This window comes from Bos grunniens, chromosome X, assembly GCF_055505025.1.
Source record: "Bos grunniens cultivar Pamir isolate PY7600 chromosome X, Bosgru_T2T1.0, whole genome shotgun sequence".
Classification (NCBI taxonomy): domain Eukaryota; kingdom Metazoa; phylum Chordata; class Mammalia; order Artiodactyla; family Bovidae; genus Bos; species Bos grunniens.
This window is the reverse complement of record NC_141194.1, coordinates 7,324,873-7,351,239: the sequence shown is the minus strand read 5'-3', so window position 1 is coordinate 7,351,239 and position 26,367 is coordinate 7,324,873. Positions and strand designations below refer to the sequence as shown.

The window sequence follows — 26,367 nt, the reverse complement described above, 5'->3', positions numbered from 1 at the left end:
AACCACTACCCAGAACCTCGCTGGGATGCCCTGGGTGGGCACCTTCCGTTCTTCCCGGGGATTGGCAGGACACATGGCTCCTGGCCCTTGCCAGGGCAGGATAGTATGGTTAGAACAACCCAGTTTATTTAAGTTTGTAAATAAGTACACTTACTCATAGAGAAAATCTGTTCATGTCAGACATGAAGCGATAACTGCTTGTGGGTGGATGGGGAGCTTCTCTACCTTCTCTGGGATTCCCTAAGGATAGTGAGGCAGTGTATCCTCGGTTCCTGGGCACTGCCCTGCTGCACAGTCATCCAGGCCCAGCTCACCCCGGTCTGAGTCAGGCCACTGAGCACACAGACTCAGGAGACCAGGCGGGGGCCCCTCTGCACCGCCCCCTCCCTTCCCCAGTTGTACAGACCTGGACGACTGCTGTCCTGGTCTCCTGCCACCAGGCCAGATGAAGGTGCTCATTGGCAAGCTGTCCTTTGACACTGAGGGCTACTGGCAGAAGAGGGGCCAGGAGAGCTTCTACCCATACATGGGCATGAGGGCCAGACGGGTGGAGCCCTGAGATGCACTTTGAACCACAGGCCGGTCCTGCCCCTCCCAATCCAAATGGGCACCTGCTCTGAGCCCCCAGCTTTAACAACTCCACACCCATGCCACCCAACCCCAAGGTCAGGCTGACTCACCCCCTGTGGACAGAAGCTCAACCAAACCCCTCCAGTTCCCTGTCCCCTTTACATAACCTGTTCAATGTGTCCTAACCCTTGGGAACCTCCAGGCCCAGGGGCCCCTCACATCGAGTGCTTCCTCTGGGGAGGCCCCAGACCCACCCACAGTGCTGCAGCTGACCTTGGGGCTCCTGTCCCCTGACTCCAGCCCTGGGATGCTGGGCCACGGGCAGCACTGGGCCAGGCTGTGAGCACTCCCAGCTCCCCGTCTGCCTGCAGGTCATTTTCACCATCACAGATGAGAACCACAAGTTCCATGGGCTACCGCTGCTGAGCCCATGGTCTTACACCACATACCGAGGGAGCTAGTGGCTGACTGGCAGCCAGCCTGTGACCCTGGACATGGTGCTACAGCAGACCGATCCACCCCCAAGCAGCAGGGCGGGTGTGTTCCTCATGGGCACCAGGGTCACACTTTCCCTGGGACATTCTGGCCACATGTCACAGGGGCAGGTGTCACTCAGGCTTCAATAAAGTTGCTGCTGGTGCCTGAAACTGCAAGGTGGCTACGGTCACAAGGCAAGGTCGACAGGAGCTGCCCCAGGGGGATGGGGGCAAGGCGTGAGCACAGGGGTGTGCTAGGGGAACCATTGGGGGTACCAGGGGCACTTCTCCACACAGCCACACAAGGACACACAGCTCACGTGAAAAAAATAAAGTCTTCCACTATTTCCCCATGAATTTGCCATGAAGTGATGGGACCAGATGCCATGATCCTAGTTTTCAATGTTGAGCTTTAAGCCAACTTTTCACTCTCCTCTTTCACTTTCATCAAGAGGCTCTTTAGTTCTGTTTTACTTTCTGCCATAAGGGTGGTGTCATATGTATATCTAAGGTTATTGATATTTCTCCCCACAATCTTGATTCCAGCTTGTGCTTCATCCAGGCCAGTGTTTCTCATGATGTACTCTGCATAGAAGTTGAATAAGCTGGGTGACGATATACATCCTTGGCGTACTCCTTTTCCTATTTGGAACCAGTCTATTGTTCCATGACGAGTTCTATCTGTTGCTTCCTGACCTGCATATAGATATCTCAAGAGGCAGGTCAGGTGGTCTTGTATTCCCATCTCTTTCAGAATTTTCCACAGTTTATTGTGATCCACATGGTCTAAGCCTTTGGCCTAGTCAATAAAGCAGAGATAGAGGTTTTTGTGAAATTCTTGCTTTTTTGATGATCCAGGGGATGCTGGCAATTTGATCGCTGGCTCCTCTGCCTTTTGTAAAATCAGCTTGAACATCTGCAAGTTCATGGTTCACATATTGTTGAAGCTTGGCCTGGAGAATTTTGAGCATCACTTTGCTACCGTGTGCAATGAGTGTAATTGTGTAATAGTTTGAGCATTCTTTGACAGTGCCTTTCTTTGAGATTGGAATGAAAATTGACCTTTCCCGTCTTGTGGCCACTGCTGAGTTTTCCAAATTTGCTGGCATATTGAGTGCAGCACTTTCACAGCATCATCGTTTAGGATTTGAAATAACTGGAATTCCATCACCCCCACTAGCTTTGTTCATAGTGATGCTTCCTAAGGCCCACTTGGCTTCACATTCCAGGATATCTGGCTCTAGGTGAGTGATCACACCATCATGACTATCTGCGTTGTGAAGATCTTTTTTGTACAGTTTTTCTGTGTATCCTTGCCACCTATTCTTAATATCTTCTGCTTCTGTTAGGTCCATACCATTTCTGTCCTTTATTGAGCCCATCGTTGCATGAAACGTTCCCTTCATATCTCTGGTTTTCTTGAAGAGATCTCTATACTTTCCCATTCTATTGTTTTCCTCTTTCTTTGCACTGATCACTGAGGAAGGCTTTCTTATCTCTTCTTGCTATTCTTTGGAACTCTGCATTCAAATGGATATATCTTTCCTTTTGTCCTTTGCGTTTCTCTTCTCTTCTTTTCACAGCTATCTGTAAGGCCTCCTCACACAACCATTTTGCCTTTCTGCATTTCTTCTTCCTGGGGATGGTCTTGGTCATTGCCTCCTGTACAATGTCACAAACCTCCATCCAAAGTTCACCAGGCACTCTGTCAGATCTAGTCCCTTAAATCTATTTCTCACTTCCACTGTATAATCATAAGGGATTTAATTTAGGTCATACCTGAATAATCTAGTGGTTTTCCCTACTTTCTTCATTTCTACTTTCTACTGTCTGAATTTGGCAATAATGAGGTCATGATCTGAGCCACAGTCAGATCCTGGTCTTGTTTTGCTGACTGTATAGAGCTTCTCCATCTCTGGCTGCAAGAATATAACCGATTTGATTTTGGTGTTGATCATCTGGTGATGTCCATGTGTAGAGTCTTCTCTTGTGTTGTTGGAAGAGGGTGTTTGCTATGACCAGTGTGTTCTCTTGGCAAAACTCTATTTGCCTATGCCCTGCTTCATTCTGTACTCCAAGGCCAAAGTTGCCTGTTACTCCAGATGTTTCTTGACTTCCTACTTTTGCATTCCAGTCCCCTATAATGAAAAGGACATCTTTTTTGTGTTACAGCTCTAAAAGGTCTTGTGGGTCTCCACAGAACAACTCAACATCAGCTTCTTCAGTATTACTGGTCGGGGCACAGACTTTCATTACCATGATACTGAATGGTTTGCCTTGGAAATGAACAGACATCATTCCGTCATTTTTGAGATTGCATCCAAGCACTGCATTTTGAACTCTTTTTTTTGACTATGATGACTATTCCATTTCTTCCAAGGGAACCCTGCCCACAGTAGTAGATACAATGGTCATCTGAGTTAAATCCACCCATTCCAGTCCATTTTAGTTGCTGATTGCTAAAATGTCAATGTTCACTCTTGCCATCTCCTGTTTCACCACTTCCAATTTGCCTTGATTCATGCACCTAACGTTCCAGGTTCCTATGCAGTATTGCTCTTTACAGTATTCGACCATGCTTTCATCACCAGTCACATCCACAACTGGGTGTTGTTTTTGCTTTGGCTCTGGCTCTTCATTCTTTCTGGAGTTATTTCTCCACTGATCTCCAGTAGCATATTGGGCACCTACCGACCTGAGGAGCTCATCTTTCAGTGTCCTATCTTTTTGCCTTTCATACTGTTCATGGGGTTCTCAAGACAAGAATACTGAAGTGGCTTGCCATTTCCTTCTCCTGTGGCCCACGTTTTGTCAGAACTCTCCACCATGACCCATCCCTCTTGGGCAGCCCTACACGGCACAGCTGATAGTTTCACTGAGTTAGACAAGCTGTGGTCCATGTGATTAGACCACTCCTTACCTTGAACATGGGGTATCTGTCTCCTCACAAGCGCCACTCCTGACCTTGGGCGTGGGGTATCTCCTCTCAGCTGCTCGCTGCTCCAGTGCTGCAGAACCACCACCCACTGCTGATGCTGTGTGGTGGAAATAAAACTGAAAGTTCTGGGATAAACGTGCCGATTATAGAACACATTTAATCCAGCTTTCTTCAAAACACCAGTGACAACAATACTTCACATTTGTTTCACACTTTAGTTCATATCAGGTTTTTGTTTGTAATCTTTTCAGTGCTGCTTTCTAATAACCAATTTCACTGGCTTTTCAATAAACCCTCTGGGCTCCTTCTTTAGCAGGTCTGGTCTGACCTCTGGCTCTGGGACTGACATAGGGCCCTCAGCTCCTTGGAGCCAGATTAACCCCAGCCTCTCGGTCCCACTTTCCAGAGTTGTAACAAGTCGTTAAGAGCACTCCATCCCTCCCACACACCTGCAAGCAGAGAACTGTGTCTAGAGCTCAGCAAGTACGACAGTCTAGATCCCGGGGCTCCTGGCAAATGTGGGGCAGGACAGACAGAGGGCAAGCAGACGGGTGTTGGGCAGTGTCCACAGCCAGGCCTTGGAGCCATGGTTCCTGCCCAGACCTCGCGTAAACCCTTAGTTTTCTGACCCTCATCCCCTCCTAGCCAGCCTTTCCATCCCTGTGTCCTCAGAGGTCTCTGCCCATGTACTCTTTCCCCAAACCTGGCTTTTCTTTTTTTTGGCCTGGGAAATCCCATGGACAGAGGAGCCTGGTGGACCACAGTCCATAGGTTCACAAAGAGTCTAACATGACTTAGTCAGTAAACAACAACAAAAAATAGATGAGAAACCTAAGAAAGGTTACAAAAAAAAAAAAAAAAAAAAGAACACAAAGCTATGAAATCCTGTCACTGTCTTTAGAAGGTTATTGAGGACCTGCCGTCACCCTAAGAAACTTTCAGATGAACACACAGTTGGAAACTGTACTGTGTTCCTATATCCTACCATACACATTCCTGCTATAATCTGACAGCAAAGACTTGTCAAATAACAATAATTATCATGATAATCAGTCTCTGCTAATCATCACTATATTTTTCAACACATATTTGTGTAATATTTAATCAATGCCAGCAGGCATTTTCTAAGGGCTTCCCTGGGGGCTCAGACAGCAAGGAATCTGCCTACAATGCAAGGGACCTAGCTTTGATCTTTTGGTGGGGAAAATCCCCTGGGGAAGGAAGTGGCTGATGGCTAACGACCTTAGGACTTTTGATCACTAGAGAACTCCTGGCCCCACAGAACATTAATAGGTGAGTGCCCTCCCAAAAGCCTCCATCTCAACACTAAGACTAAGCCACACCCCAAAGCCAGCAGGCTGTAGTGCCAAACACCCCTCACCTATCCTTCAGCCAGATAGGGGCGCAGCCTTGCACATTGGCAGACAGTCTGCTCAAAGCCATACTGAACCCCTACATTCCAAACCACACTAGTAGACACAGCCACTGCCTTTCAGAAAGACACGATCTAGCTCCACCTACCAGAACACACACACAAATCCCCCCAACCAGGAAATCATCACAAGGCATTGGTTCAATCCCACCCAGGAGAGGTAGACTCCATAGTTAAGAGGAACTACAGCCTTTCAACCAAGAAAGGGATCACAAACACAGTAAGTTAAACAAAACAAAATGACAGAGAAACATCCAGCAGATGAAGGAACATGGCTAAAACCCAAAGGACTGTACAACAAAAATAAAGCAGACCTAGGTAACTTAAAAGCTCCAGGTATATGCCTCCTCCCTGCCTGATCATAAACAAGCTCTCCCACCCACCAGTGAACCACAGCTTAACTCTTGTCGCTTAGGAACACATAGATTGGCCACACCCCAAATCCATCCATGCCGGGTCAGCACACAGACAACCCCAGCTCCATCCATGCCTGTCAGTCCACAGACCACAGCAGCTTCATCCATGCCAGGTCAGCACACAGACCACCCCAACTCCATCCATGTCAGGTCAGCACACAGACCACCTCGCATCCATCCATGCTAGGTCACCTCACAGAGCACCCCAGCTCCATCCATGCCATGTCAGTGCAGAGAACACCCCATATCCATCCATTCCAGGTCAGCCCACAGACCACCCCACCTCCATCCATGCCAGGTCAGCACACAGACCACCCCAGATCCATCAATGCCAGGTCAGTGCAGAGACACCCCCGCTCCATCCCTGCCAGGTCAGCACACGGACCACCCCTCCTCCATCCATGCCAAGTCAGCACACAGACCACCCCACCTCCATCCATGCCAAGTCAGCACACAGACCACCCCACCTCCATCCACGCCAGGTCACCACTCAGACCACCCCAGCTCCATTCATGCCAGGTCAGTGCAGAGACACCCCAGATCCATTCACGCCAGGTCAGTGCAGAGACCACCCCAGATTCATCCATGCCAGGTCAGCACACAGACCACCCCACCTCCATCCACGCCAGGTCACCACTCAGACCACCCCAGCTCCATTCATGCCAGGTCAGTGCAGAGACACTCCAGATCCATCAATGCCAGGTCAGTGCAGAGACACCCCAGATCCATCCCTGCCAGGTCAGCACTCAGACCACCCCACTTCCATCCATGCCAGGTCAGCACAAAGACCACCCCAACTCTATCCATTCCAGGTCAGTACACAGACCACCCACCTCCAGATTTCCCAACCTGGGGATTTGGCAAAGGGACTGAGAATCCCGAGAAGTTAGACTTTGGAGGACATTGGGATTTGATTATAGAACTTCCACAGGACTAGGGAAACAGACTCATGGAGGGCACAAACAAAATCTTGTGTGCACCAGGACCCCAGAGAAAGGAGCAGTGACCCCACAAGAGACTGACCCAGACTCACCCGTGAGTGACCAGGGGCCTCCAGATGTGGCGCGGGTCAGTCGTGGCCTCCTGCAGTGTTGGGGGCACTGGCACCTTTTGAAGGAGGTTGCCATTGTCTTCATTACCTCCACCATAGTTTGGTCTCAGGTAAAACAACAGGGAGGGCCATAGTCCCGCCCATCAACAGAAAGCCATGTTGACGGGCATTTAATATTCATAAGGTCCAAGTGTTTCTAAGTAAACAACAACTGCTCTCCTAGAGTCTCCTAGGGGTGGTCATCAAAAAAGAATTCATAACTGGGTAGACCGTCACAAAGCCAATTTTAACAGGTACCTTTAACTCACACTTTAAAAATATCTCATGAAAAGATGTCAAAATTGCTAAATATTAGGAAAGGGTGTTTGGTATCACCTCACACCAATCAGAATGGTGATTGTCAAGCACTCTACAAAGGTTAAATCTGCCAGATGCCATGAAGAAAAGGGAACCATCCACCTCCACTGCTAAAATGAAAATAGGAGAAAGCCACTATGGAGGAGAGCATGGACGTGCATCAATAATGAAAACGAGAATGAAATTAGAATATCCCTCAAACCATACACAAATATAAACTTCAAAGAATATAAAGATCTAAATGTCGGACGGATAGTATGAAATTTTGAGGACAATATAGGGGGGACATGCTGCAACATCAATTCCACCAAGTGTGCCCAGAATAATGAAAAATGAACCAAAACTAAGAAAACAGGACTGATTAACCTTAAAAGCATTTGCACAGCAAAGGAACCCTAAATGAAAGAGAAAGGCAGTCCTCAGAATGGGAAAAAATATTTGCAAACAAAGACGTCCATAAGGAATAAAGAAGATGGGGTACATAGACGATGAACTGTCACTCAGCCATAACAAGCAGGAAAGAATGCCATGGGAGGCCTCAGGGAATAAAGCAGAGATGATCATAGCAAGTGAGGTGAGAGAGACAGGGAGCGATATTAGCATAAGATATCACTTGTAGCTAGGATCTAAAAATGGATACAGATGAACTTCTTTACCAAAGAGAAACAGTCTCACAGACTCAGAAAAGAATTCATTTGAATCAGTTCTAATGAGGTGGATGAAACTGGAGCCTATTATACAGAGTGAAGTAAGCCAGAAGGAAAAACACCAATACAGTATACTAACGCATATATATGGAATTTAGAAAGATGATAACAATAACCCTGTGTACGAGACAGCAAAAGAGACACTGATGTATGGAACAGTCTTATGGACTCTGTGGGAGAGGGAGAGGGTGGGAAGATTTGGGAGAATGGCATTGAAACATGTAAAATATCATGTATGAAACGAGATGCCAGTCCAGGTTCAATGCACGATACTGGATGCTTGGGGCTAGTGCACTGGGATGACCCAGAGGGATGGTATGGGGAGGGAGGATGGAGGAGGGCTCAGGATGGGGAGCACATGTATACCTGTGACGGATTCATTTTGATATTTGGCAAAACTAATACAATTATGTAAAGTTTAAAAATAAAATAAAATTAAAAAAAAAAAAAAGAAAAGAATCAATGGTCCCCGGGCGGGGGCGGGGGGCGGAAACTGTGGGACAGGGAGTAATGAACTGATTCAATCTAACATAGGGAGGCTAATATTATTAAAAAACAACAACAACAATCCACCAGGAACCACTGTGTAAACAGGAATCCTATTCAACACTGTAACATCCTATATCGGAAAAGAACCTGGAAGAGAAGATATACACGTCTACGTACAAGTGAATCAAATTGCTGTCGATCCAAATAAAAATAAAAAACACCCACAACCTTGTCTTTCAACTACATCCGCCAATTCAAATTAGGGAATAAAAGTATAAAAGAGGAATCAGAAAGGCTGACTCTGCTGCCCTCAGGACATGGTGACCTGGATGGTGTCACATCCCTGAAGCCTGAGCTGGTTTTGGTCCCATGACTGGAGGGCCTCAGTGCAGATGGAGCTGGGAGCATGTGCCAGGAAATGTGACCCCACTATGGACCTGGGGTGCCTCCTTCCCTGTGCATGAGCACCCAATCTCCAGATGCAGGTGGAACCTCCTGCAGAGAAACCAAGCCTATATCAGCCAGGAATCGGTGGAGCCTCCAGGCTGGAACAGGTTTGCAAGGTCCCTTGGCCACTCTATGTCCCCTAGGCTGCGGTTCCTACCTCCAGCCTCCACCCGTAGAGTCACCCCACCTACAGATGACAGCACCCTCTGCAGAGTGGTGTCCACAAACTGGGATGTGCCCTGGGCACCCTGGGTAAGGGCAAAGGAGAAATGAGGCTCAAGCCTTGGCACATTCCACTCTAGCTGACAATCAATGAACAGAGTTTTCCATGAGACTCAATGACTGAGGACAAGAGTGGGGCAGGAAGCAATGCTGTTTCCTTAGAACCATCTTTCAGAAAAACAACTTTAAACCTAATGCTGTTTGGCTCGTCATATTCACAAGGCCTGTGGGACTGTAAATGACCCCTCCCTTCCAGTCATGTCCTGGGGTAGATCATCAGACAGGAATTCAAAACAGGGCCACCTTTCAAGAAAACAACATCAAGAGGTAAACTGTAGTCACTCTGTACAGTATCAAAAAGCACCTGGAAATTTCGTCCAGCTCACTATGTACTCAGTTCAGTTGCTCAGTTGTGTCCTACTCTTTGCAATCCCATGGACTGCAGCATGCCACTATGTATTAAATCCACGCAAATCACAACTCCCATGAAAAATCCCCTCCCACAGGTCAGAGTGGCCACTGTCTAAAAATCTACAGAGAATACGGGCTGAGAGGATGGAGGCAAAAGGGAATTCTCCTACACACTCAGTGGGGGTGTAAATGGGTGCAGGAACTATCAAAACCAGCAAGGAGGTTCTTTTTCAACTAAACACCCAGAAATCATGTGGCCCAGCAATCCCTTGTCCGGGCTCAGACCCAGAGAAAATCAGAATTCACAGTGACCCATGCACCTTGTTTTCAGGGCAGCTCGATTGGCAATGGCCAAGAACTAGAATTGTTGTTGGCCAAAATCTTGGCTTTCTCTGCCCAGTGAAGCCAAATAAAAAATACCGAGACAGAGTTTGAAGGTGATATGAAGGTGGCTTTTATTCTCAAGCCAGCAGAGAGGGGAACACAGTAGGGTCATGCCTCAAGGACTGTGTCCCCCACCCCCCACCCACGAAGAGTCTAGGGGCTTATATAAGGGAATGGCTCACAGTCAGGTGTCAGTGATGAGGAACAAAGTGGGTAGGATCTAGATCTCTTCCTCGTGCAATTTTTCAAAGACAGTCTTAGACTGAAGTCAATAACACAGTAACTGACTCTGGCAGTTGGGGTGGCTCTGCGGCCTTCTTTCTGATATGTAAGTACAAGGGGAAGGGTGTTGTAAGCGTAACCACCAGATAGGTGATGTATTTAGCATAGAGTCCAAGGAAAAAATGTTACTCATAGCTCCTGCAGAGTTAGGGGGCAGAAAAGCAAACAGTCACAGACATTCAGAATTATGAGCAGTTAAAGTAAAAAAACTAGGAATGTTCAGGCCTGCTCACTGTTTTCTTGATCTCCTTTGTTCTCACAAAAGGGAAAGAATAAAAAACTCATTTCTCTTTTTTTTCCTTTGCACGTATTATCAGTCGCTTCAATCATGTCCAACACTTTGTGACCCCATGGACTGTAGCCCACCAGGCTCCTCTGTCCATGGGATTCTCCAGGCAAGAATACTGGAGTGGGTTGTCATGCCCTTCTCCAGGGGATCTTCTCCACTCAGGGACTGAACCCACGTCTCCTGCACTGGCAGGTGGATTCTCTACTGGCTCGGCCACCAGGGAAGCCCTCCCTGCAACAAATTCAACAAAGTTATTCATCGACAGGAAAATGATGTCAGAGTGGTGCACCTTTGCACTGGAATGCTACCCAGCCCTGAATCACAACGGAATAATGCCAGTGACAACAGCGTGGACGGATAGAGTGAATACCATACTAAGTAAAGGAAGGCCGATAGAGAAAGACAAATATCAGAAGGTATCACTGACAGGTATCTTCTTGAAATTAATGTAAATGCAGGCTATTACACAGTAGAAAGAGACTCACAAACTTAGAAAACCAACTTATGATTATTAAAGTAAGTTAGGGGTGTGGGATAAATGAAGAGTTTGCAAGGAACAAACAGGCATTAATATGCATCAAACAGATAATCAGGAAAAACAGTGTTGAATAGCAAAGGGCAGCCTACTGGAGACACTGTACTCCTCTCTCTGCGGAAAATGAACTCAAGAAAGAATTGAAAAATGTCTGTGTATCACTGAATCCAGCTCCTGTACACCTGAAACAAACACAGTATCGGAAATCAACCCAACTTCAAAATAAAACAACAATGAATGCATAGAAAAAGAAATTTACAGCAGGATCCTCTATGACCCACCCCCCAGAGTCATAGAAATAAAAGCAAAAATAAAAAATGGGACCTAATTAAACTTAAAAGCTTTTGCACAACGAAGGAAAGTATAAGCAAGGTGAAAAGACAGCCTTCAGAACGGGAGAAAAAAACAGCAAACGAAGCAACTGACAAAGAATTAATGTCAAAAATATACAAGCAGCTCCTACAGCTCAATTCCAGAAAAATAAACGACCCAATCAAAAAATGGGCCAAAGATCTAAACAGACATTTCTCCAAAGAAGACATACAGATGGCAAACAAACACATGAAAAGACGCTCAACATCACTCATTATCAGAGAAATGCAAATCAAAACCAATATGAGGTACCATCTCACTCCGCTCAGGATAGCTACTATCAAAAAGTTTACAAGCAATAAATGCTGGAGAGGGTGCGGAGAAAAGGGAACCCTCTTACACTGTTGGTGAGAATGCAAACTAGTAAGGCCACTACGGAGAACAGGGTGGAGATTCCTTAAAAAACTGGAAATAGAATTGCCATAGGACCCAGCAATCCCACTGGGCATACACACCGAGGAAACCAGAATTGAAAGAGACATGAGCACCCCAATGTTCATTGCAGCACTGCTTACAATCACCAGGACATGGAAGCAAAAGCACCCCAATGTTCATCACAGCACTGCTTACAATCACCAGGACATGGAAGCAACCGAGATGTCCATCGGCAGATGAACGGATAAGAAAGCTCTGGTAGATATACTCAATGGAATATTACTCAGCTACTAAAAAGAATGCATTTGAATAAGTTCTAATGAGATAGATGAAACTGGAGCCTATTATACAGAGTGAAGTAAGTCAGAGAAAAAAACACCAATACAGTATACTAACACATATATATGGAATTTAGAAAGATGGTAATGATGACCCTGTATGTGAGACAGCAAAAGAGACACAAATGTAAAGAACAGACTTTTGGACTATGTGGGAGGAGGCAAGGGTGGGATGATTTGAGAGAATAGCATTGAAACATGTATATTATCATATGTGAAATAGATCGCCAGTCCAGGTTTGATGCATGAGACAGGGTGCTCAGGGCTGGTGCACTGGGATGACCCTGTGAGATGGGATGGGGAGGGTGGTGGGAGGGGGCTCAGGATGGGGAACACATGAACACCCATGGTTGACTCATGTCAATGTATGGCAAAAAAACACTACAATATTGTAAAGTAATCAGCCTCCCATTAAAATAAATTAATTAATTTTATAAAAAGAAATTTAGAAGTGGAGTGTGAAGCAAAAGCAATGCTGACTCCTTGTGGCCATTTTTTGTAACAGCAACTCTAAAAGCTGTGTTCAGTTCAGTCCAGTTGCTCAGTCGTGTCTGACTCTTCACAACCCCATGGACTGCAGCAGTCCAGGCCTCCCTGTCTATCACCAGCTTCTGGATTCCTCCCATCACAGTGAACCCACCACCATCTCAGGCCAGTGCAAATGGGAGGATGAAGGGCTTGTGACACACTGACCTGGATTCTGATGGAACAGAGGTCCAGGGATGTGGAGACAAGAGGGCTCAGGAGTGGGCAGGTGACCTGTGTTATGGGGAGAGTTGTGGACAGGACACCCAGTGGGCAGGTGACCTGTATTATGGGGAGGTCTCCTCTGTGAGGGGAAGACAGACACACACCCACAGGTGTCCCCAGGATGGTGACACAGACACACCAAAGGAGCCCTACGTGACGGGGCACACACACCCACAGGTTCTCCCCATGGTGCCATGCTCAGGGTTCTGACATACTGTTTTGCTGTGTGTTCTACTTGCATCTCATTGAATATTTGGATTAGAAAGAGACTTTTATTCTGAAGGGTTATTGTGAAGAGGAAAGGGGACTATTACAGGAGGATAAGAGTCCTTCAGGGAGGACTACTACTCTAGAGAGGGCATGCTTACATAAAGGTAGGGGCAATATGACTGTAGAGAGGTGACTAATATGATAGAGGGGAGATACAACAATAAATGGGGCTATGACCATGTAGGGGGGGATGTTACTGTGGAGAAAGTGAAAGTCATTCATTCATATCTGACTCTATACAGGCCATGGAATTCTCCAGGCCAGAATACTGGAGTGGGTAGACTTTCCCTTCTCCAGGGGATCTTCCTAACCCAGGGAGCGAACCCAGGTCTCCTGCAATGCAGGCGGATTCTTTACCAGCTGAGCCACCAGGGAAGCCCTACTATGGAGAGGGGACTCATAATAAAGGAGGACCCTTACTGTAGTGGGAGACTATTACTGTGGAGGGGGAAAATTTATAATAGAGGGACTCTGATACCGTGGGGGCTGTTACACAGGGGAGGGGCTATGACAATACAGAGACCTATCATAATAAAGGGAACTATTACAATAGAGGGGGACCATTCTGTAGAGGGGGACTATTACAGAAGTTCAGTTCAGTTCAGTCGCTCAGTCATGTCTGACTCTTTGCCACCCCATGAACCGCAGCACGCCAGGCCTCCCTGTCCATTACCAACTCCCAGAGCCCACTCAAACCCATGTTCATTGAGTTGGTGATGCCATCCAACCATCTCTGTCGTCCCCTTCTCCTCCTGCCCTCAATCTTTCCCTACATCAGGGTCTTTTCAAATGAGTCAGCTCTTCGCATCAGGTGGCCAAAGTATTGGAGTTTCAGCTTTAGCATCAGTCCTTCCAATGAACACCCAGGACTGATCTCCTTTAGGATGGACTGGTTGGATCTCCTTGCAGTCCAAGGGACCCTCAAGAGTCTTCTCCAACATCACAGTTCAAAAGCATCAATTCTTCGGCACTCAGCTTTCTTTATAGTCCAACTCTCACATCCATACATGACCACAGGAAAAACCATAGCCTTGACTAGACAGACCTTTGTTGACAAAGTAATGTCTCTGCTTTGCTGTATTACAGAAGAGGCAAAACTATTTATGGAAGGAAGACTCTTACCACAGAGGGAGGCTATTACAATAGAGGAGGACTCTCACTGTTGAGAGAGGACATAAATATTATAGCATATATGAGACTACTACAGTAGAGGGTGGTCTATCATTGTAGAGGGGGGCTATTACTGAACAGAGGGGACTATGACAAAGAGAGAGGGACTATTATAACAGAAAGAGGACTATTACCTTAGGGGTTACTATTATAATAAAGGTGGTCTATTACTGCAGACAGGGACTATTACAATAGAAAGGGACTACTGAAATTGAGGAAGACTATTACTATAGAGTGGGGACTACTAAGATAGAAAAGGGACTATTAATATAGACTAGGGACAGCAGAAGGGGACTATTAGTGGAGAGGGGAAACTATGCCAATAGAGGCAGGACTGTTACAGTAGAAGGGGGACTTGACTGTGGAAGGGGAATACTGACAACAGAGGGAGATTACTAGATGAGAGACTATTACCACAGAGAGAGAATTATTACAATAGGGAGTGGACTGTGACAGTACAGGGGGGCGTTTACTGTAGAGGGAGATTATAGCAATGGAGGACTTTTACTCTAGAAGGGGGATATTAGAGGCAGACTATTATAATTTAAGGGGACTACTGCAATCAAGGAGGACTATTATTGCAGAGAGGGGACTATGACAGTACTAGAAGGGGAACTTTGACAATAGAGGGGGGACTATCACTATATAGTAGGACTATGACATTAGAGGGGGAGCTATTTCAGTAGAGGAGAGACTTTTACTGCAGAGGGGGGACTATTACAACAGAAAGTGAAGTATGACAATAGAGACAGGAATATTAATGTATGGGGTGGAGGACTATGACAGTAAAGGAGAACTATTACCCTATTACTCTTGCCTTCCCTGGTGGCTCAGGCAGTAAAAGCATCTGCCTACAATGTGGGAGACCCAGGTTCAATCCCTGGGTCGGGAAGATCCCCTGGAGAAGGAAGTGGCAACCCACTCCAGTACTATTGCCTGGAGAATCCCATGGATGGAAGAGCCTGGTAGGTTACAATCCATGGGGTCGCAAAGAGTCGGACACAACTGAGCGACTTCTTTTTCACTTTCATTACTCTATTAGATCTCTAATAGAGAACTGTTACCCTATAGGGGGAACTGTTACTATGCCAATAGAGAGGAGCTAACACTGTAGAAGAGGAACCATTACTGGGGGGGTGGCTATGACAATAGAAGAGGAGTAATATGATAAAGGGGGAATATTATTACAGAGGGGAGACTACAACAGTAGCAGAGCAGTTACTGTAGAAGCGAAGTTTTGAGAATAGAGGGCTATTACTCTAAACACTATGACATTAGTGTTGGTCGTTCAGTCGTGTCCAACTCTTTGCGACTCCATGGACTGACCGCATGGAGCCCACCAAGCTCCTCTGTCCATGGGATTCTCCAGCTAAGAATACTGGACTGGGTTGCCATGCCTTTCTCCAACTATGATATTAGAGGGGGCTGTTACTATAGAAGGGGAACTATCACTGTACAGGGGAGAGTATGACAATAGAAGGGGAGTATTACTGTAGAGGGGGGACCTTAAGAATAGAGACAACCCCTGTCCATGGAGAGCAGTAAACACAAAAATAAAGGTCCAGGCGTGTGTTTGCCATGAAAGGAGTCCTGATGGCATGCAGACCACCAGGACACCCACCCATAACAGGAGAGAGGGGACACTCAGACCCTGACTGGAGGCATTCCCAGCTTCTTAGCTGCTCAGGTGGGTGCTTCATCCTGGGAGCCTATCCAGTCACTTTTACTGCAGCAACACCCACCAGATGGAGAGACCGCCTCTGGGGAGTGAAGGGTGTGTGACCTTGTGCCTGGGCTCCATCGCCCCTAGGATGGAAGCCCCCATACCTGGAGCCCACAGGCTCAACTGGGCCCCTCTCAGCCCCAAGAGGAGGGGGCTGGTGCACAGTGCGAGGAAGGGGGACCCTCTGGAGGAAGTCGCCGGCTCTAGCCTCAGGGAGAACAGACTTGAGCTGCTGGGGTCTGTCTGTTGGTCCCTGTCTCCCCGCTCCCTTGCTCCTCCTCAAACCCCCACTTAACCTCCTGTGTCTCTCTCCCGCCTCGCCCTACTTCTGTCTGTCTCTCTTCATGTCTCTGTCCATTTCTCTCTGTTTCTCTGTCTCTAGAGCACTTCTCCCCTCTCCACCACCCCATCCTCCTTTCTCTTGGAGAGAAGTCCACAGGTACCAGTTTCTCAGAGCCACGCCTCCACGCCGCCAGCACCGGGTCTTCTCTATGTCCTATTTTCATTATGCAACACCCCATTTCCTCCCCTAGATCGCCCAGGCTGGGCCTCCGATGGGCTGGCAGGTGAGCTTGCCCGGATCCTTCCTGTGCCACCAAGGTGAACACCAACTAGATGTTGGTGCTGAGTTCTCAGCTCTGGGACATGCCCTCCCACCACCTCTCCATCCCAGGTGAGGCCCCGCAGGCTTGGCTCAGCAGGGATGCGGCTGCGAGATGGGTCCAAGTGTGGGAAGCCTCAGAGCCAAACATGCACACATGCAGGCACACACAGGCACACTGAACACACACACGCATGCACACACACACACCAAACACACATGCACACATACTGCACACACACACATACACACACCAGCACCTTCCCTTGTCTGTCCACTTTATCCCATTCAACCCGGAAGGTACGAGAACCCCCGAGAGCCTGCCTTCAGGACACATGCCGGCCTCCCTGGGGGGCGGGGTTGTGTCTTCTCAGCCACTCTGTCCTACTCCTGGGGACCCCTCACCTTTCCACCCACGTTTTCCATCAGAGCTTGTGCAGCACCTTCTGCACTTGAGCCTGGAGGGCCCAAAGTTTAAGGGGTCCACCCGCCCCCAAAACAACTCGATAAGTGGTACCAGAACTATCTAATTAAAATGAGGAACCTCTGACTCCAGCCAGTTTGCTTGCAAAAAGTGCTGCAAAGCTCAGCTATGGGCAGGCATCTGGATTTGGGGATGGCCAGTGGTGACCAGGCAGGCGGGCACTTCCAGGGTGACACTGCTGTGCTCAGGCCATCTGAGGGGTGGCCACCAGACACCGTGGCCTGGGAGGGGAGGGTCCCTGCCAGACAGCACCCTGCTCACCTCCTCAAGGTGCAGACGCGCCCCATTCTCCACTGGCACTCCTCTGGCCGTGCAGACACTGGGCCCTGCCCTGGCTCTGTGACCCTGGGCACTGCCCGCTGGGAGCACACATGGACAGTTGGACAAACAGGAAGTGTTGTTTTCTATGGAAGGCAGCTTTAGACTCTTTCTCACCCTCTCAACAGCTGTGGGGTTCTATGCCGGCCACCCCACCCTGCCTGGGAGGAGGGGCCCCCACACGGCTCTGCCCTTGAGAGTGTGGAGCAGACAGGGAACCGTGGACCCAGTCTCTCGGCCCTTCCGGGTGCTTCCCGTGGGGAAAGCTGTGGGGGCCCCACAAGGAGGAGGCTTCCGAGTCTGCAGGACCACAGAGGGGCCCTTGGCCGCTCTCCTTCCTGTTCCCCTTACAAAATAACTCATGATGCCTCTCCCCCAAGCCCAGGCACCACTCATCTGCTTCTGTCTTTGTAAATTTGCCTGTTCTGGACATCTCTTATAAATGGACAGGTAAAATGTGTCCTTCTGTGTCTGCTTCTCTCACTGACCATCGTGTGTTCAAGGTCCATCCATGATGTAGCCTGTGTCAGAACTTCACTCCTTTTCATGGTGACTCATACACCACTGTATGCATGGACCACATGCTGCTGACCCACCCACCCATCCATCCATCCACACACACACCCACCCATCCACTCATCTATCTGTCCATCCACCCACTCACCTATCCATCTACTCATCCATCCAACCAACCCACATCCATCCATAAATCCACCCATCCATCATCCATCCATCCATCCATCTACCGACCAATCCATCATCCACCCATCCACTGATTGACCCATCCACCAACTCACCATCCATTCATCCATCCATCCACTTATCTATCCACCCATCCATCCACTCTTCCATAACATCATCAAATCAAATTATATTATGAACTTGTAAATCCTCCTTCCCATCCCTTGACCCTGAGAATACATAAGAGAAGAAAAAACGAGAAAGAAATAAAGCTAGTCCAAACCTATGTTCAGAGACAGAAGCGAAGGATTTCTGGATTGTCCCCAGGTGACTGCTAAAGTGTGAACCTCTCCACACTGTCTCTGAAACAGATCACACAGATTTAAAAGGGAAAAGAATAACTAAAACCACGCATCAGTGACCACAACATTGGCGTCATAAAGAGCCTGAAAATACTATGAATAACTTCAAAGTAGTTGTAACTAGAGAGGGTCTGTCTGTGCTCAGTTGTCTGACTCTTTGCAGCCCCATGGACTGTACCCGCCAGGCCCCTCTGTCCATGGGATTCTCCAGGCAAGAATAATGAGTAGGTTCTCATTCCCTTCCCAGGGGATCTTCCCAACCCAGGGATCACCCCTGCATCTTTTACGCCTCCTGCTTTGGCAAGCGGGCTCTCTGCCACGAGAACCACCTGGGAAACAACAAACCATGAAATCAAAAGCCATCTTAAGCCTTTCCTGTCCCAAAACGGGATTCCTTAAATAAATTGACTTTCACTTTCTCACTTCTGCAGAGACCCCATTTCGAGACAAGATTCAGTCCCCAGGACTCAGTGGATATGACTTTCGGGACTCCGCCATACCCCGCGGCGCTTTAGCTGTGCATCGTTAGGGCAGCTTGGGGGCACAGAGGACAGGCTCAGGGGGTGATGTGTCCCCTGCCTGGTTTGCCTGCAGGGAGCCACAGCACGATGACCTACTGCCTGAACAAGAAGTCACCCATCTCTCACAAGGAGTCGAGGCTGCTGCAGCAGCTCAAGAGGCCCACCACCCAGGTGAGGGTCTGCGGGCATGCCTGGGCCCTGGACCCAGCTCCAGCCGCTAGTGTCACCCACAGGGGGCGGTGTCCTTATCCCTCTTGGGGAAACGGGATTGAGAACAAACCTGCTGTAAAGCAGAATTGCTGTTTAGTCGCTCAGTCATGTCTGACTCATTGCGACCCCATGGACTGTGGTCTGCCAGGTTCCTCTGTCCATGGGATTCTGCAGGCAAGAATACTGGAGTGTGTTTCCATGCCCTCCTCCAGGAGATCTTCCCCACCCAGAGAGCCTCCCAGAAAGGTAGGAAAGGACACAGCTTGACTGTGGAACCAGCCTGAAGCCAGAACGGGGACCCATGGACTAACAGCATCACCGTCTGTAGTCACAGAGGCTGGGGGAGCTGGGAGGGGAAGGGGGAGGCTGGGTCCCGCCCTTTGTGCAGCTGAGCTGACACCAGAGCTCCTTCCTGGTCCCAGATAAGCAATAGCTGAGTTCCCATGTCCTCTGAGGTGGGTTTACGTTTGCACCCCAGCACCCACTCCAGGGAGACTTTCTTGGTGGTGCAGATGGTAAAGAATCAGCCTGCAATGCATGGGACCCGGGCTAGATCCCTGGATCGGGAAGATCCCATGGAGGAGAAAATGGCACCCAACTGTAGTATTCTCACATGGGAGGTCCCAGGGACAGAGGAGCCTGGAAGGCTAGAGTCCATGGGGTCACAGAGAGTCGAGACAACTGAAGCAACCGAGAACACACGCACGCACTCACACCCCTCCCCTGTAGTGCTTCTCCAGGGTGGATCGGGGGTTTTATGGGGTGCAGAGAAGCCAGGGTGGGACGCAGTCATTGTGGAGGATGGAGAGGAGTCAATGGCGGGGGCCGTGTCTGTGGGGAGGGAGCACCCAATTGACAGTGGTCCTGTCACTGGCACACACATTACCCAGGGGGTGGATGCAGGATGGGGTAGAAAACCCATCTGGGCTCAGGTGCCCGCAGGAGCAGGGGCCCACCTGGGCGGGACAGATGGCCCCTGCCTTCCTGTACCCGCACTTGAGGGGCACTCATATTCCCGGTTTTTCTGCTCCTGGGCTGGTCCTCCCAAGAGGACAAGAGGCTGTCAAGCACAGCTCTTACCTGTGTGATTGCTTCCTCCTGGGAGGTCCCTGGTTGCTGGAATCCTCCTCAGGGGATCTGATTGGCAGAGAGCCAGGGCTGGAATGGGAACAACTACATTCTTGCTTGCATCAGGTGCCTAAGCCTGGCCTTAAGAGCTCACACCCAGAGGAGGGAGTGAGCAGCAGGGGGTCCACCAGAGCCCGGGAGTTCTGCAGGACTGGGGTCCCTCTGCTCGGAGGGTCCCTTGGTGCTGGGTCCCTCTCTTCTGTGTCCCTCCAGGGCAGGGTCCCCTCCATACTGGGGGACCTCGGTGCCATGGTCTCAAGTGGTATGGCTGCCAAAGAGATCTGGGTGTGTGCGGGGTGGGGGGCACAGGTGGTCTTTCAGGGGGTGTTTAAGATCAGCGGCTGCAGCAGCACTTCATTTAATCCTTGTAGAGGTGGATGGCAAGTGCCTGACAATAGCTGACAATACTCATGTGAATCTTTGTTTTTTCTTTTAATTTGGATTGTGGGGAGGAGGGGGGCTGTGACATCCTTCCCCTTTTTTTATCCTTATATCTTTTTCTTTTTCCATTATGACTCTGTGTAGAGAACACAGTACCATTTTCTGCTACTAGTTTAGTTAATATTAGTTTTTTGCTTTTTCTTTTATTTTGGATAGAGAGAATCTATTATTTTCTTCCCCACTTTTTTATCCTCATGTTTTTTTCTTTTCCCATTATGACTCCTTGTAGAGAACACAGTACATTTTCTGCTACGAATTTATATTAGGGCTTCCCTGGTGGCTAGTTGGTAAAGAATCTGCTTGCAATGAGGGTGATGTGGGTTCGATCCTGGGTTGGAAAGATCTGGAGAATGGAAAGGCAACCCACTCCAGTAATCTTGCCTGGATAATTCCATGGACAGAGGGATCTGGTGAGCTACAGTCCACCGGATCGAAATGAGTTGGAAACAACTGAGCAACTTTCACTTTTCAATGTACGTTAAAGTTATTTTTTGCTTTCTCCTGTCTTAATTGTGTCGTGGACAGATGTTTCGTCCTTTTGTTCTCTTCCCTTGATTCCTTCTTGCCTTTCCTAGTGCTGTTTGTGGGGGTGGGCACAGACCTCTGTGGGTCTAGTGTATCCTCATGTCCAAGGGTCCAGCTTGGGTGTCATGGAGCCTTGGCATTGAACCCACAGGGAGCTTCCACCCAGGGACTGCCTGAAGGAGGGTGAGGCTTGACTCTGCAGGAACACCCCACCAAGACCACAGTCTCGACCCGGGCTCTGTGCTCCACATGACCAGTGACCCTGGGGACCCTGTTCCCAGAAGCAGTGCCTCAACCCCAGCAGCACCAACACGGTTGATTTCACAGTGGCCAATGTGGCCCTCAGTTGGGCATCCTCAGTGCATGCCCAGCCCCTGAGTGGGGGGCCACCCTCTGTGCCCAGCACAGATGACCGACCTCTGTGTGCAGGTGCTGAGCATCATGAAGCACGTGGATGCTGGTGTGAGGACCTGCAGATGGCGCACATGGAAGAGGGCACCGAGCGGAACCTGCACTCTGGCCACATGGTGTACATGACGGCCCTCACGGAGGTGGGGGTGGGGGCAGGGGTACGGACAGGGGGTCCGCCAGCCAGGGACACCACGTCTGGTCCAGGCAGGAGGGGGAGTGCCTCTGAGGGGATGGGCACACGTCCACTCAGGTGGACATGTGGTCACTCCAGGCAGGAGAGGCTGACCTCTAAGGGGACAACACAGGTCCACTCCAGTTAGAAGATGTTGACCTCTAAGGGGATGGACACACATCCACTCAGACAGACACACATCAACTCAGATGGACACAAAGTCACTCCAGGCAGGAGAGGCTGACCTCTAAGGGGACAACACAGGTCCCCTCCCATTAGAAGACACTGACCTCTAATGGGACAGACACACGTCCACTCCAGGCATGAGAGGGCTGACCTCTGGCATCAGTCACTCAGAATTCCCGACCAACGTGCGTTTCTAAACTCACACCCGCACCCCTGGCCTCTGGGGTGTCTCCCAGAATTTGGCTATACCAGGTCCCTGGTATATACACGTCTTTTCCTGTGTCCAGTTTTAGGGTGTCCAGTCCATTCTCTCGGCTGCTGGCCAAGTCACTCAATGTCCCACCCTGGCCTCAGACCCCAGTGCCCCCACGACAGAACCTAATGACCCTTGGGGTCTGGAGGTTCTGTCCTGGGCCTCAGTGTGCATGTACCCTGCTGGCCTCGTACGCTCCCTGGAGTACAGACTTCACACGATATTATAAGCAATGCTCTCTGCTGCTGTGCATGCACACACATATGCATATCCGTGCACACACAGACCCTGAACACATGCACACCTGTGTGAGCACCTGTACCTACTGAAGTGTGTACATACATACACACACACACACACACACACCAGCACACCAGAGCAATGCCATGGCTCCCCACTGCCACTCAAGAGAGGCTGGGTCCCTTAGGAGCATGACATAAAGACATGCTTTATGTCTTTGTGTGTCAGGACACCCCAACCCGTCTGTAGAGTGGCTGTGCTGGGGGAATTCCCCACCCATGACCCTCTGTTTCTCAGTACAAGGCCCTTCACCCCACCCCCACCCAGGACATGCTCACGGAGATCTGAGTGGCTGGAGAACCACCCCCAGGAAGTGGTTATCTTGGCATGCAGGAACTTTAAGGGCGTGATACAGGACCTGCACGAGTACCTGATGGGCTGCATCAAGAACATCTTTGGGGACATGCTGTGTCCCCATGGGGTGTGAGCAGGGGCCACAGGCTCCCCATGCTCTTGGCAGCGGGGGTGGTGGGAGCCCTAGGCCTCACTGTAATCAGACTATCCACTCACTGCGTGAGGCTGATTCAGGCACCAGGTGATGCTGCTCATGGAACCCCAGTAATCCACCCACCACTGTCTCCACTAAAACACCCCAATGACCAGCCCATCACTGGTCACAGGCACCCCCAATAATCCACCCTGCCTGGTCTCTATTCAGACACCCCCAAAATCCATCAATCATGCCTCACAATGCCCCAGTAATCCACTTGCCATTTTCTATCAAAAACCCCAATAATCCATCCACCTCTGTTTCCACTCAGGCACCCCAATAATCGACCCATCACTGCTCAAGACACCCCAATAACCCACCCATCACTGTCTCCACTCAGACACCCTAGTAATCGACCCACTAGTGTCTCTACTCAGACATGCCAATAACCCACCCATGACTGTCTCTTCTCACAGAGAACCCAATAACAAGCCCATCACTGCTCACAGACACCCTAATAATCCACACATCACTGTAGCTTCTCAGACACCCCCAATAACTGACACATTGTGTCACAAGGCACCCCAATAACCCCTGTGCACATGTCTCACAGGCACCCGGGTAATTCTCCCCCTAGGAGGTGCTGACTCTGCACCAGCTGTGGTCCCAGGGCCAGCAGGTCATCCTGTCGTACAAGGACGAGGCATCCGTGAGTCAGCATGCAGAACTGTGGCCCGGTATCCCCTACTGGTGGGGGAACCAGGTGAAGCCCAGAGACCTCGTCCACCACCTGGAGCTCATGAAGAGCTGCAGCCACCCAGGGGAGTGCTGCCTTCAAACCGGGACACCTGGCCACATGCATGTCCTAGTGCATGGGGCTGGCTTTGGGTTCAAGTGGAGAAATGGGACAGGATGTATTAGGGGACGTTATTCTGTTCAGCACATGGGGACCAGAGCATGGACATTCTTGGGGACGTTACCGTGTCCACCACAGGGGGTCAGGATGTAGACTGGATGTGGACATCCATGTGGACATTATTGTGTCCACCACACGGGGCCAAGACATGGACATCTTTGGGGTCACTGTCCAGCCTGCCTGCCCTCTGTAACAGGAGAAATTCATGAATCAACACCCCTGTGAGCCCCTGCTGTCTGAACTTTGGTCTCTGTCGGATATCTGAATCTCTGACCTCTGCGGAGGCCAGAGTCTGGGTGAGTGATGGCACAGCTTGGTGACTGCATGGGCAGGTGACCCCATAGGTTAGGGGTCGCATGGGTGGGTGACTACATGGGTGGGTGACCCCATGGGTTACTGGTCACATGGGCGGGAGACCGTGTTGGTTGGAGACCGCATGGGTGGGTGACTGTGTGGGTGGGTGACCAGTTTGAGTTGCTGAGTGCAGGGTGGGTTACCATGTGAGTTGCTGACCCGGTGAGTGGGTGACCCCTTGGGCGGGTGACGGTGTGAGTCGGTCATCATGTGGACAGGTGAGCGCATGCCCTCGCAGGTTAGTGACCCCATGGGTGGGTGCCCACGGGGGTTGGTGGCCAGTGAAGGGATCACTGCATGGGGTAGTGACCCCGTGGGTGGGGACCACGTGAGTCGGTGACCACACGGTTTGGTTGGCCACATGACTCCGTGGGTTAGTGGCCGCACACGTGGGCGGCTGACCCCACAGCCAGCACCATGAACAGCAGCCCCTCTCTTGTCCCAGGCAGGCTGATGGTGGCCGGCATCAACCTCTCAGAGAACCTGGAGTTTGTCCGCGTCCACCCGGCCTGGTCCCTGGAGAAGCTGACCCAGTGGGGGCTCCCCTACCTTTGTGCATGGGTGCGGGGCCAGTGCCTGGGGTCGGCCACCCACCGTACCAACACCGTCGCAGGCGAATTCATCTGGGCTGACGGGTTTGTTGGTGACGTCATTGGGTTGAACTGGAAGCTGCTTGGGGCTGACGGACGCCACATGTGAGGAGCTGGGCATCACAGAGGCTGCGTCTCAGTCACGTCCTGCGACGATACCTGCCTGAACCGGAAGCCGCCTCGGGGCTGAGGGACGGCGCACTGAGGAGCTGGGCCTTGCGGAGGCAGCTCCTCGTTCGCATCCTGTGACATCACCGGCCTGAACCGGAAGCGCCTCGGGGCTGTCCGTTGGCACGTTGAGGAGCTGGGCGTTGCGGAGGCTATTCTCAGCCCTGTCCTTTGGGGCTTGTCATCCGTCCACGCGTCCACTGAATGTGGGTGACTGCCGAGTTGGGGCCAGGTGGCAGGGTCCATGGTCTCCTCGGTCCTCCGTGTGTCTCTCGGTGACTGCAGGGTGTGAGGGGATAATTAAAGGTGAGTGCACTCAGAGAACCTGGAGTTTGTCCGCGTCCACCCGGCCTGGTCCCTGGAGAAGCTGACCCAGTGGGGGCTCCCCTACTTTTGGGCATGGGTGCGGGGCCAGTGCCCAGGGTCGGCCACCGGCCATACCAACATTGTCGCAGGCGAATTCATCTGGGCCGACGGGTTTGTTGGTTCTCAGGTCTGTGGTTTCCCCATGGGAGAGGCTGGGGTGCCCCCTCTCCCCAGGCACTGAGACTAGCAGACGGTGACCCCCAGCTGGGGAGGGGAGGAGGCACTATGACATAGTGTCCATAGGCGGGGACTGAGCGCATAGCGATCCCACTGAGAAATCCCTTTTACTAGATAAGGGGCTTCCCTGGTGGCTCACTTAAGAAGGCCTTCTTATCTCTCCTTGCTAGTCTTTGGGACTCTGCCTTCAGGTGGCTATATCTTTCTGTGTCTCCTTTGCCTTTCTCTTCTCTTCTCATCTATTTGTGAGGCCTCCTCAGACACCCACTTTGCCTTTTTGCATTTCTTTTTCTCGTGGATGGTTTTGATCACCACCTCCTGTACAATGTTAAGAACCTCCATCCACAGGTCTTCTGGTACTCTGTGTGCCAGATCTAACCCTTGAATCTATTTGTCACTTCCAGTGTATACTCACAAGGGATTTGAAAAAAGCAAAGAAACAGAGGAAAACAATACAATGGGAAAGACTGGAGATCTCTTTAAGAAAATGAGAAATGCGGAGGGAACATTTCATACAAAGACAGGCACAATAAAGGACAGAAACGTTATGGGCCTAACTAAAGCAGAAGAGATTAAGAAGAGGTAGCAGGAATACACAGAAGAACTGTTAAAAAAAAATCTTAATAACCTGGATAACCACGATGGTGTGATCACTCACCTAGAGCCAGACATCCTGTAGTGCAGACACATGGGCCTTAGGAAGCAGCAGTACGAGCAAAGCTAGTGGAGGTGATTAAATTGTAGCTGAATGCTTTCAAATCCTAAACGG

At 49.9% G+C, this 26,367-nt stretch overlaps 1 pseudogene; it reads left to right on the top strand.

The window, feature by feature from the left end:
* Positions 1–16,558: 16,558 nt before the first annotated feature.
* Positions 16,559–25,073, top strand: LOC147339741 (PI-PLC X domain-containing protein 1-like; annotated as a pseudogene).
* The last annotated feature ends 1,294 nt before the right edge of the window (positions 25,074–26,367 follow it).